Genomic DNA, 13,807 nt, shown 5'->3' on the forward strand with positions numbered 1-13,807 from the left:
TTCTTTGGTCACTCTGGAATGGGCTTTGTGGAGAGAGACATCCTCCTCTTTTCTTTGGTCTCTGCTGGTGACTCTCCTTGTGTCGATGCACTCCAGTGGCCGGTGGACCATCTGCGTGGTTGTTGTGACATCTAGCCACTTTCATGGCAGCCATGGTTACTGTGGTGGCTGTGGTGGGCCACCCACATGGAAGTGATGTTTTTGGCATGCTCCTTGGTGCTGGCAGTGTACCTGGGTTGGATGGGGGTCCGTTCCCCTGCTCGATGTGCTGGGTCACCAGGTGGGGCCCTGAGGCACTGGCAGATAATGGAGGGTTTTGAATATGCCCTAAGGAGCATGAACTTAATGTAGTAGGTAGTGAGCCATCAACAAAGGTTTATCAATTAATAGACATTTGAGCAAAAGGTCTTGAATTTTGATATGATTCTTCTATCTAATTTTTTAGATATTCCTTCTAAATTCATGTTATTCCCTAATTAGATATGCATAAGTATTCATTCAACGTGCTGAAATGTTGAACAGGGCTAGAGGCGAGAGCAGCATACCTTTGGAACCCTTCTCCATGGGAGCACTGATCCACTCATCAGCACTTGTGGCTCAGTTTTCAATTTTTTTTTTTTTTGTCCTTTTTTCGTGACCGGCACTCAGCCAGTGAGTGCACCGGTCAGTCCTATATAGGATCCGAACCCGCGGCGGGAGCATCACCGCGCTGCACTCTACCAAGTGCGCCACGGGCTCGGCCCTCAGTTTTCAATTTAATAGCAATTTGCTGGATTGTGTTGTCATTAGTTAAAATCGCCTCCTGATTTATAAAGCCATCCTGAGAAACTCCGTCAAATGTTTCACTGAAATCAGATCCACAATGTCCTCCATGATTCCAGTAGAGAAAACTAGGCATGTCTTCATTTCAGTGAATCCATTCTGGTTCCTAGTGCTCACATTCAAAGGAATTACCAGTCCTTCATTTAATAATCATTTAATAATAAATAACTCCAAGATTTTGCCAGAAAATCATATTAACTGTCATATCTTTTGGGAAGGAGCATATGAGTGTCTTGCAATAAAGTAGGGCTGAGGGTGAACAACAGAGATGGCAAAGCTCAGTGCTGAAAAGGTGACAAACTAAGTTATAATTCAGTCCAATTCTAGATCTAGGATTTTAAAGAAGAATAGCACAGCAAACAATAATAAAAAGTGAGCAGTGATTAGGAATCAAGACTCAGGTAGGTAGGTCTTTATCATCCCACATGACCATCAGGCAGCGTGGTCCTAACTAAGGGACAGCTGCTCAGGAACAGGGCTGGCACCACACCCCAGCTTTTCAGACGTCTAGCAAAGATCTCTTTCTTATTTGATGCGGCTACCTTGTATGCTGCATCCTGAAGCAGAGCACAAGACAACAGACTCCTTCCAGCTCAAGAAGCATCTTTAGACTTCTAAAGTAGCAGTTCTCAAAATGCAGTCCTGGAACCCATTTGGGGGGTCTGTAAGGTTAAAAACTCTTTTCATAAAAATACTAAGACATTATTTTCACTGTACTGTCTTATGAGTGTACAATGGAATACACGTAGTATGATAATGGAATAGATTAAATGCAGAGGCAGATATAAGAATCCAGCTGTCTTCTATTAAGCCAGACATGAAAAGGATTTGAAAAAACATAAAATAATGATACTCTTCCAATTTTTAAAAAATTTGGACAATAGTTATTTTTCATTAAAATATTTTATATATGTTAATCTAAGTGGGCTTATTATTAAGGGAATTAAATAAATAAAAAATTTCAGTTTTAATTCCTAATATAAATATTGTGGTATGTTCTTAAGGGGGCAAAGATGAGGGCTTACAGTCGGGCATCTAACCATTTTGGGAGGTCAGTGAAGGCTTCAAAGTCAAAGAACATCAATATTTATATCAAAAATAAATACTGATTTATATAATCCACATAAACAAAAGCTATTCAGTGTCCTCGATGACTTTTTTTCAGAGTGTAAAGGACTCCTGAGACCAAAAAGTTGGAGAATTGCTTGATCTAAAAGAATAAGCCCTAAAGTCCACCCCTTACTCCCTGAGGGAAAGCAAGCTGGCTAAAGTTTCCAAGACTTTTCCCTGCCCTATAGCATGGGATGACGATGTAAACAACCTGGTAAGGTTATTGTGAAGACTAGATGGAAAGTCTGTATAAAACTCTTAGCTCAGTGCATGGCACATGAGTACTCAGCAAATATTATCCATCTCTATCATTATTATTATTATTATTATTGCTACTGCTACTACTATTACTACCACCATGAGGACTATTACTCCCTCCTGCCGATGTCTTTACTCAAATATCTAAGGAGTTTATTCCTTGAATTTGTTAAATGCCCTTGGGCCTTTGCACTTGCTGTTCCCTTTGTCTGGAATACCTTTCCCTCCTTCTTGTCCAGCAAATCCTCTTCATTCTCCTTGTATCTACTTCGAGGTTCTTTGACTTGGAAGTCTTCATTGACCTCCCCAAACTGTTAGGTGCCCTGCTATAAACACTCATTTTTGATCCCTTAAAAGCACACCTAAGCATAATTACTTGTGTCTTTCCTGGCTCTTCCATTGCTCTCTGAAAACTGTAAGAGAAGGAACCATGTTTTGTTCATTATTATAATCACATAGCTCAGCACAATGCCTGGCATCCAGTAAATGCTTGTTGAATAAATTTTGCCAAAGCCCCAATGTCTCTTCTTGTCCTACCGCTCCTTTTATGCTCCAGAGCACCTAAACAAATTTGGTATCCTAAATATTCTTATGAATCTCTTTGATCCTCAAGTTAGATGTGAAAACTAAGCTCAAGTGATGACATAGGCTTCTTGTATGATTTTTAACGTAATGGCTACTTACCTTAAAGTATGTTTGTTTGTGTGCCTTAATTTCCAGGAATTCAGAGTTGTAGAGGAAGTTGTATAAAAGTTGGTTAATTCATAGCTATGACCTAGACCTAGACTGTTCATGATCTAAGATGGAGAACTGAGATGGCTGGAGAAAATGCCCCTGGGTACCAACTTGCATCATAGCTCTTGTCACTATAAGGGGAAGGAAGGATAAAGAATGCTTTCTTCTTTTTAAGTTGCCTTTTCTTCTGCTGTTAATAGAATTTATGTCTGCACTTCTCTGATCCACTGATAGCTGATGGCAGTTCCAGAATTTCTACTTAAGAGGAGAAACAATGCCACTGAATGAAGAGTTAGGAGACTTTTTGTTAAGCTATATTTACATAGCAAATACACTCTTTTAAAACTTAGATTGCACGTTTATTTTGGAGGGTATTCTTGGATATAAGAAGATGCTAAGGACTCCCAAGCCACCCCACTGCTGAGACTACATCTATTTTTAGTGTGGAAACATCTGAAGTAAGAGAATAGGAAAGTTTGATAAGAGAGGTTTGACTAGGTAGGTCCCTTTTATTATTGCTATTTACATTAGTAAATCTATACTCTGGTGAGAATTAACCAATAAAATTTCAAAAAGACTTGAAGGTTTGAAAGAGCAGAGTCAGTGATGGGAATAAGCACTAGACTATATTTATTAGGTCTGGAGACTATGAGATCAATATAGTCATAAGGAAACAGGCCACTTGATGAAAGAAAAATCACATTTGAGGCTATCAGTTTATCACACAATTATATGTATTTATTTTAGCCATGGACGGATACAATAGAATGTTCTTATATGACCTCAAGGAGCTTGCAACCTAACTGAGAAGACAAGAGAATGCCTATCGGATTGTCTTTTAAGCATGTTTGTGAGACTACTCTAGTGTTCTCATGGTTATTCTTTTAGCCTAATTAATGTGAGGAAAATACAATGAAGAAAAAATGAATGGGAACGAAGAGTCATGTGGCTAAAAACATCAAGGTTCTTAAGCCATGTGCTTCAAATGTAAAGCAATACATTCCTAGTTTTAAAGCTGGAACCTGTAGCTAACATCTAATTAGGCCCTCTTATTTTGCAGAGGAGGAAACTGAGGCCTATTCAGAAAAGTGTCTCAGCTGATAACTGAAAGGACAAAGCCCAGAAAACAGGTTCTCTGACTCCGAGTCTAGTGTCTTTTCGATCACAATCAAGTGCCTTTGAAGATAAGGTAAATGACTGATGTCTCCTTTTGTCTGGATCTATGCCAAAGAGCCTTAGTTTTCCCTTTAATGGTTAGATGGTTTTTAGAATTATTTAATTACCTACATTAGGAACTTTAGCATGACAGTTTTCATCAATCCTAATTTCTCAGTTACCAAAATAGAATTTATTAATTCTAAAATTCCCAGTCCTTATCAAAGGAAAAATTCAATAATTTATCTGAATAACAGACTAGAAGGTTGTTTTTTAACCTATATACACCCGTCCCTCCACTTTCATGTCTCTAACCTATATGAATAATTTACAAATTTTACACTTGTAATTTGACCTCCTTTCTTACTTTCATACTTCAACTGCTGCATCTCTACCTGTTTTTCCTCCCATGACCTCAGCTCAGTAGGAAGCCAGCTTCCTCTCCACTTATCCCTATTTTTGTCAATGACACTATCATTCTTACAGTCACCCAGGTCTGAAATCTTGGCATCATCTCTTTCTTCTTCTCTTCCAGATCTAGTGGGTCACCAATTTCTGTGGCCTTGTCTTGAAAAATGTCTCTCAATTCCATTTCTTCTTTTAAATTCCATTTTGAACAGTTTTAACTTTTCCTCATGGTCCTATAACCAAGTAATGACAATATCGCTCATCCTGCTTCCATCCTAGCATCCCATCCTACAACCACTGTAGACTGCTCTCTCGAAATCACCATTAAAATAAAAACACAAACACCTATTTTACCCCCTTGATGCTACCTTTGCACAGTCCCCCAGTGTCTGTGAGTGATAAAACTCAAATTCAAAATCCTGGCTGTTGCCCACACCTTTGCAACCTCGTCTCCCTTTTCTTCCACAGAATCATCCTCTCCAGTCAACGATTAATTTATTTTCTTCCCCATGCCCACTTCCATATTTTGTTTACACCTGCTATGGATTCTAGTCTCCTCATTTGAATTTGGCTCTGTTAAAGTCACCAACCAGAGCAGCAGACCACAATCCCTCCTCAGAATTCCGGAGGTACCTACTGATCATCCCACGAGGCAGTCTTCAGCCCTCCCCAGAAATCTCTTTACATGTTTGTCCCTCCCCAACTAGAGAAATAACTCCTGTATGGCACGAAGCAGCCTCCTATCTTTGAATCCTCAGCGTCTCTGTTCTTTGATGAAGACTGAGTTGACGGAATAGGCGTTGTTAATTTGTCAAAAAGACGTTCAAGTGCCAGGGGGTCAGGAGGAACCACCCCCTGCCCCATACTCCCTCGACAGGGCGGGCGCGCCCCGCTGAGCGACCCTGGCCTCGGCGGGTCGCAGGGCGCTGGGCGGGTGGTACCCGGCGCGCAGGCCTGGAAGCCGGAGCACCTTCCCCGCGCCCGCTGGCGGCGCGACTGAGCAGCGGCCGGGCGGCGGGCGTGCGGGGGAGGGCAGGGATCCCGGCCGTTCCGCGCTCGGAGGTAGGTGGTGCTGTTGCGGTGACTGTCGTCCCCATTGGCGCCGCGCGGGGAGGCGGAATGTTCAACTCCTGACTCGGGCGGAAGCGTGGGAGCCGCGCGGGCCGCCGTCCTTCCGACCTCGGCCGCCGCCGCCCTCGTCGCGCGCGGGGCCTCCGCGCCCGCGGCTGCTGTTCGCGCCCGGCCCGGGAGCCAGGTAGGGACCAGGCTGGGGGCCGCGGAGGGAGGGCCGGCGAGAGGCGAGGCTCGCCGCCTTCGCCAGACGTCCCGGCGTCTCGGGCCGGGACAGTGCGGGCGTCTGGGAGTCCAGCGGCCTGAGTCGAGAGGACACGGGGCACCCCTCCCGAACCCCGCGCCCGCCGGGGCGGTGGCTGCGGAACGAGCGTTCCCGGCGCCCTCCGTGTCCGCGCCGGACCTCAGTCGCGGCGCTGCCAAGTGCGGCTCGGGAAGTCCGGGCCTGTCCCACGGAGGAATTGGCGTCCGGAAGAGGGGGGCGCGGGCCGGAGCGTCTGGGGCGTTCGCGGCCTTGGGCACGCGGCGTGGGGAGTCCCACGGGCCCCGCCGGCCGAGGCCGCGACCCCGGCGGCAGCGCAGCACAGCCGGCCTCGCAGTGGGTGATCTGGGCATTCTCGAGAGGCGAAACTCGAGTTTCCCGAATCTGGGCAGGGTGCAGGCCATTTCCCCGGGGAGGTTTGCGCGTGCGAGGAGAGACAACCAACTTCTGCTTTTGTACGGGGCTCGGCCGGAGCGATCGCTCCTTGCCCGTCCTGCCGCGTGTCTTGGGGCGGCCTACAGCGGCCGCCCTCTCCAGCTTCTCTTTCCCTCTGCGGGAGCCGGGGGCTTCCCTTTGGCCACGTTTAGGCGGCCGGGGGGGCTCTGCGACCCGCAGCAGGCCCAGAGGTACATACCCGGCCGCCGCCTCGCCTCGCTTGCTCAAGACAGCTTTCAGAAAAACTTTAATTCAGAACTGACTAGATGACATCGAACTGCCTAAAAGAAAAAGGGGGGGGGGGGCATTATTGTTAGACTGCCAAAAATGTATGTTTCTGATGCGCCTTGTGTGATGGCACATAAGCACTGTTTATGGGGGATCTTAATTACTATTTTTGTTAGTTTAATAATGAAAGCAACACCATTTAGTGACCCATTCCAACGATATTGCAATAAGCAACTCATTAATGGTGTATGAGAATCGTCTTACAGAATGAATTCGAGGATAGTTGAGTTAAGGTTATTGTTCAAGTACATTGCTATTTTAACCCTGAACCTGTTTTAGGAGAGCTTTCTTGCTTCCCTGACCTTCGCTGAGATGAGCAGCCAGTATTTAGTGGATCCAAACCTACAAACACTTTCAAAGACAAAAATAAACGAGTGATTCAAGGCTAGTTAATGTCTTCTTTGTGGTAGGCCCCTCTCCACGAATTTCATTCGTTTTTTGCTTTTCAAAAGATATGTGAAGGTTGCATTTTAATTATGGTTTTGGTCATTTGTAGAGGCTTTGTTTTAAATTCCTGCTACAATCGTGAAAGACTTGGGAGATTGTAAATGAATATGAATTTAGGTTGTTTGGAAAAAGAGAATTAAGATAAAGAAAAATGGTCTTTTGAAGCCGTGTGCACTGTTTAATCTTTCACAATTTAATTTTTACAATAACATTTTGAGATTATTTTGGGAGTTTTTTAAACTGCAAAACGTTTAAAATCAAAAGTTTTAGTGGTAATAATTCCAGAGTAAACGACCATAATGCAATGGCAAGGACTTTTTTTTTTTGTCTAGGAAAGCATATAGATGATTGTACTCTTTTTCTTATTCTTGGAGGGAATACATAAAGACGCACTAAACAGAGAGAGAGATCCACATATTAAGCACACAGATTTGGATCTAAAAATGGATGGTCAAAGATCTTGGGAACTAAGGGGCCTTCTTGCCAAATAAGGAAACTTGGCTAGTTGGACTGTGTATTTTAAGTTAGCGCAAGAGTGAGTGTTATTGACAATATATTGGCTGAGTACCCATCTGGGATGAGCAGTGAAACTGACTTTGATAGGGATAAACAGTTATACACAGAAGTTAAGAGGAGTGTGGAGTGAATAATCAAGTCATCAGAGAAAATACTAATGATGCTTCATCATTAATATTATAATGATGTTTCATCAAAAGAGGTCATACATAAAGTGAAGCTATTAGTGTGGAGTGAAAAAGGGACAGTTGATTTTACTAATTGGTAGATTCAGAAGAGAGAGAGAATCAATTTTTTTTTCAACCAGAAAAAGGTATTTGTAGCGATATAGTACTTCTTGGAATAAGATAGCTTTATATCTCTGTATCCTGAGATGCTGGAAATAAAACATCAATTTGGATCATTTGTCTTCCATTTTATTCTACCCAGGATAGATTGGACAGGGTGGTTGTCTTATTTATCTAAATGTAATAGGAACAGCTAAGACACCTTTGGTCTTACTGCAGGGAAGCTGTTGGTTACTTCTTTTGTGGCTCTTAACCTTGCCTTACTATACACAAATAAGCAGAGTTGCAATTGTGACCAGAAAACTACCTGTTAAAGGAAGAGAGCTATAAATGCTAGAGTTTAGACTAGTTTGACTGATATATGGGTGCTTTTGTGTCAGACCCTCCTACGGACAGCTGAAGCATCGATTATGCCCTAATAGCAGTTAAATAGTCCCAACACAGTAGAAGATTCTGTGAGAACAAAGCAGCCATACATTTGACACCCTAACCCCAGTGTCACAAATGGGAAATTAAAGCTTCAAGGTGAACTTTAGGTGGATGGTAAGCAATCCAGTATCTATTGTAATTAAGAAAAGTGTCCATTAGGTGGGAAAAAGCAAATTAGGAGGAGGCAGAATGCTTTAGTGGAAAAAAACATGATATGGTGGAAAAAAATGTTATGACTTTGAAGTTGAATCTGAGTTTGAATCCTGGTGTGTCACTTTTAAGTTTAGTAGTTGGCTTAGACTACTTTCACATCCTTGATCTTCAGTTTCCTCACAAGTAAGTTTGGGACAGTAATACCTGCTTTCTAAGGATAAATATATGAGACATCACATGGAAACGTTTGAACTAGTGCCTGAAACTTCAGCCACCGTGACCGAGTGGTAGAGGTGGAATTTTTCTACATCTCTCAAGTTATTCACAGAGAAAGCTGCTTGTCCCATCTTTACCCAGCTAAGGCTTGCCCTTGGTACCCTGCCTTGTTCCCAAATCACACTTAACGTGTATATGTAGGGGTAAGTGGGAGGTTTTCATAATTACTCTCCTGATTTATAAATCCTTTTAAGTGTTTCTAAAGTGGCTCTGTTTACCTTTGTGCTTATATATACCTTTGTAATGCTTTTTGGGGAGGGGAGAATTGGAAAACTAATGTGTTTAAATATCGATATGAAGAATTTGAAGATTTTAAGAGTTATATGAACAGGAGATGGTTGTGACCTAGAGGCCAGACCCCAAATCACTTGGAACAATTCTTACAGCCCATTTTGAGCACAGCTTGTTTTCAGGGCCTAACGCCCTTCTTTCTGGACTCATGTATGGGCTTCCATGTAGGAAAACCAAAAAAAGAAGGAAGGATTCACTGTCTATAGAGCATGGACTAAATCTTTGCTTATTAAACTTTTCTGCCAAAATACCCTGTTGTGGGAAGGACACAAGTACCCTGTGTGTTCCTTCAAGGATCTGTAAATATAGCCATAAATATCCCCAATATAAGCAAACACTTTCTTTAAAATCTTGTATTTAGACTTAAAAATTCATGTGGATTCTGCATTCTCTTCTATCCTATTCTGTTTTACTTTATTGAGCAAACCAATACAGACACTGAGCATGTTTGTTTCCCCAAATCTTAAAGTAAAATCAGTGTTTGTTCATATACCTTCTGTGTAGTGCTGTGTACAACACTTATGAACTGTGCATGTGTGGAGCATGGGAGTGGTTCTGATAAATGGTACTGTACCATTAAGCTTCAAAGTCCAGCCTACTACTTGGGGTAATGTGATTCCATTTTGCTGAAAAAAGGAGTAGATCATTATCCAAAGAGTTTTTGTGTTCTGTGTTTATAATGTGGCTTTCAAGGTGAAGAGAGCTTTTGCTTTGGGAATGGGAGACAGGGGAGAAGAGAGTTGTAGGATGGAAATCTGGAATATGGCTCTCACTTTCCCACCCAGTTTGGGAGGAGAAATTTAGGAGAATGCCACGATCATTTCCATCTCTCATGTTGATGATTGCACTGCTTCACGATGTTCAGTTTCAGGTCATGATTGCTTCCCTCACAAGAGGAGGGATACTGTCCATACATTACAGTGGAGTTATTAGTCATGTGGTACTCATAGGGCTGGAATGGGTCTTAAAGAAACATTCATTCTGCTCTTCTAGCTGATGCAGGATCTCCTACTGCACACCCCCACCTCCCATTGAACACTCTCAGTGATGGTTCACTTGCTACTGAAGAGGATGACATATTTTCTTCCTGGACAACTCTAATAACCAGGAGTTCTTTCTGTAACTTTTGTCCACAGGTAGCTTTTCCTCTGAATCAGCAAAATAATATAGGGTCTTGGTCTTTTCTAGTTTTATTTTATTTTATTTTATTTTATTTTTTATTGAATCATAATTGATTATACATATCTTTGGGATTCAATGTTGACATATGTTGATTAAATCAATATTACTAGTATGCCTATTGTTACAAATTGTGCTTATTCTTTATGCCCCTTGTCCAATCTCTCCCTATCCACCTCTCCCTCCCTGCTTCCACCACTGATAAGCCTAGATTTCTTCTCTCTGGAGCTCTGAAAGAGTGATGGTTACTCTGTTGATTTGTTGCCTAGATGATCTGTCCAATGCTGAGAGGTGTGTTCAGGTCCCTCAATATTATCATAGAGTAGCTGCTGCTTCTGTCACTGTGGAATGGGCTTTGTGGAGAGAGATATCCTCTTCTTTGGTCTCTGCTGGTGACTCTCCTGTGTCAATGCACTCCAGTGGCTGGCTGACCCTCTGCGTGGTGGTTGTGATGTCTAGCCACTTTTGCAGTAGCCATGATTACTGTGGTGGGCCACCCACGTGGAAGTGATGTTTTTGGCATGTTCCTTGGTGCTGGTGGTGTGCCTGGGTGTGAGGGGAGCCTGGTCCCCAGCTCTATGCCTTGAGCCCCCAGGGCAGGGCCCCAAGGTACTGGCAGTGTGCCTGATTGTGGGCAGGAGTTTGGTCCCGGTTCTAAGCTCCGGGCCCCCTGGTTGGCCCTGAGGCACTGGCAGTGTGCCTGGATGTGGGTGGGGTTTTTAACATCCCCATTTCCTTTCATCTTTCATCCTACATTGAGATTACTAGGTTTTAACCCTTGTATTTACCCTTCCAGGGAGCATTCATTCTAGGTAATCAGTCCAAAATTGTATCCGATTGTTAATAGCCAGGATGATCGGTGTAGTGGATTGAGTTATGTCCCCCCAAAACTCACTAAAGCTTGAATTGTGTCCCCCAAGTTTTATGTATTAGAAACTTGGTCCCCACTGTGGCTGTTAAGAGGGTGGGAAATCCTATTATGGTAATTGAAAGGTGGAGCCTTGAAGAGGTGATTATATTGTAGGACCATGCCATAGTGAATGATTAAAAATGGTGGTCAGGGGCAGGTTCTTAGGGTTTTAAAGGAACAGTTCATCAGGAACTGTCTCTCTCTGCTCTCTGCTTTCACCATCTTGCAATGTGAGACCCCCTGGGTCACTATCACTGCCACCAGATGGACTTTGGATTTCCCAGGGTTGGAAATATAAACGATAAATTTTGTTTTCTTTATAAATTACCCAGTTCCAGGTATTTTGCTATAAGCAACAGAAATGGACTAATATAGTCAGATACTTTCTATTTGCCAGAAAACAGTTTAAGGGTAGAAATAAGAGCTGAGTGGAGTCAGGGATGAACTCAGGATGGTTGGGTGGGAGGCTGGTGGACTGAAGTAAGACTGTGTACTCAGGAGTGCCACCCCCTCCCCCATCCACCTGTGAATTCCTATTCTAGACAGTCCCTAGAGATCCGCCCTCTCTGTGCTCCCTGGCTTCCTCATGCCACAAGAAGCCCTGCTCCCGCAGTGGCCCATAATGTGGATTGTGCCACTTCATGTTTCCTGTTGGGCTTCTGATTGAGCACAGACACGTTTCCACCCAGTACTTCTGTGGCCTACGTGTCTCCACCAACCACATTCCTGCTCCCCCTGTATTTTACTTCTGGTAACATTTCTGGCAAGGCTGAGTGACATGGAAGTTGATTTTCATTAACTGAAATGTTAAAGTACAAATAAGAATGTTTCATTTAACTGGCTCATTTTTATTTTAACCTTTGCTCTAATTAGAGAGTTATATTACTTAGATGGTAAAGAACAGACAGAGGAGGAAAATAAAACAATAGCTGTTCTGTTTTTTTAGACTCTTAGAAACTCTTTAAAGTTGGCTTCTCTCAGATATCCATGCCTAAAGAAATCCTACTCACTGAGCCCAACCTATTCTATATAAGATATGCTGTTTTCTGGGAGCAGCCTTGTAGGCAGGAAGGAAATACCTGTGGTAGACACTGTACTAGTTAGTTGTATTCATACACCTAATCTCTTCTAGCTAGTCATGTAGCTTTTATCTTTCTTAGTGATTAAAAACAAAACACAGGAGAACAGCAGTTCTATTCAAGAACTGAGTCTTTGAATCATTGACAATGGTGTTATGGACAAATAAGCCAAACCAGAGCTTTTCCTTTTTTTTTTTTTTTTTTTAAGATAAGACTTGTAGGAAGAAAAATAATTGCAGAATAGTGATTCCGAGTGATATTGTTTCAATGCATATGATGATAAAGCACATTTTTATTAATCTACTCACTGATTTGCATTGAGGAGGCTGAAATAACACTAACATAAATAAATATTAGGGCAGCAAGGGTGGCAAAATAATTTGTTGAAGGCTGAGGGCTGTTTTTGAAAAGTCGGGTTTTTTTTTGTCATATTCAGGTCATGATAAAACAAATTAGCTTTTCTTCCTATATTGTATGAGAATTAAATTTGTAACTTTACTTTTGTAAGGAAGGGGAAGAGGAAAGTATAAATTAGGGTTAGAAAAAGAGGAAGGATCTAAATTCAGAAATATTTGGCCATATAAATCTGAAAGAGAAACATCCAAAATCCAAAGACCTATTTTTCTAGTAAAGTTAATTCTTTTATAAAGTAGATTTAATTTTTTTTTTAAATTATGATTTTCAGGTATTTGATGAAGCAGGTTACAGTTTTCCTGAGCTAAACATCCATTAGATTTGTAGTAGATAATATCTGAAAAAAGACAGTGGCACCATGGAATGTGGGTACACTCTAGTATCTAAGAAGTGCAATATATATATATATATATATATTTATATACATATATAGTCTTTCAGTAGTTTAAATATTCTCCTTATGAAAAAAGTTTAAAAGAAAAAGAAACTGTAATTATTTATTTAATAAGGTAGATCTTTCAAAAATAACCAAAACCTAATGCTACACCTCTAAGAAATAGAAAAACAAGAACAATCGAATTCCAAAAATAGTAAATAGAAAGAAATAATTAGAGCAGAACTAAGTGACATAGAGACCAAAAAAACTATACAAAAGATCAATGAAACAAAAGTTGGTTTTTTGGGACAATAAACAAAATAGACAAACCATTAGTGAGGCTAACTAAAAAAAGGAGAGAGAAGACCCAAATAACAAAAATTAAAAATGAAAAAGGAGACATTACAACTGTTACCACAGAAATGCAAAGAATCATTAGAGACTATTATAAACAACTATACATCAACAAATTTTAAGACCTGGAGTAAATGGATAAATTTCTAGACATGTAAAACCACCAAGACTGAACCAAGAGGAAATAGAAAACCTGAACAGACCAATAACAAGCAACAAGATTGAAGCAGTAGTCAGCAGTCTCACAACAAAGAAAAGCCCAGGACCAGATGGATATCCTGTTTAATTCTATGAAAACTCTAAAGAGGAATTAATTCCAATTCTCTTCAAGCTATCTAAAATATTGAAACAGAGGCCATTCTTCCAAACTCGTTCTGTGAGGCTAGCATCACCCTGATACCGAAAACAAAGATACAACAGCAAAACTACAGACCAATATCTTTGATGAACATAGATGCAGAAATCTTCAACAAAATATTAGCTATCAGAATTCAGCAACACATCAAGAAAATTGTACACCATGATCAAGTGGGATTCATCCCAGGGGTGCAA

The 13,807-nt window shown here is 41.6% G+C and overlaps 1 protein-coding gene across 2 annotated transcripts in view; it reads left to right on the forward strand.

Moving 5' to 3' along the window:
* Positions 1-5,603: 5,603 nt before the first annotated feature.
* The window catches only part of MAP3K20 (mitogen-activated protein kinase kinase kinase 20), a 170,156-nt gene continuing 161,952 nt past the window's right edge, over positions 5,604-13,807 (forward strand). The window contains exon 1 of one of the 2 annotated variants that reach the window (XM_063080751.1): positions 5,604-5,743. The gene's annotated coding sequence lies outside the window, so the exon portion shown is untranslated. The remainder of the gene's footprint in view (positions 5,744-13,807) is intronic. The other variant, XM_063080742.1, reaches the window with a different exon arrangement.

The sequence above is a fragment of the Cynocephalus volans genome, chromosome 1 (genome assembly GCF_027409185.1).
Source record: "Cynocephalus volans isolate mCynVol1 chromosome 1, mCynVol1.pri, whole genome shotgun sequence".
Lineage (NCBI taxonomy): Eukaryota > Metazoa > Chordata > Mammalia > Dermoptera > Cynocephalidae > Cynocephalus > Cynocephalus volans.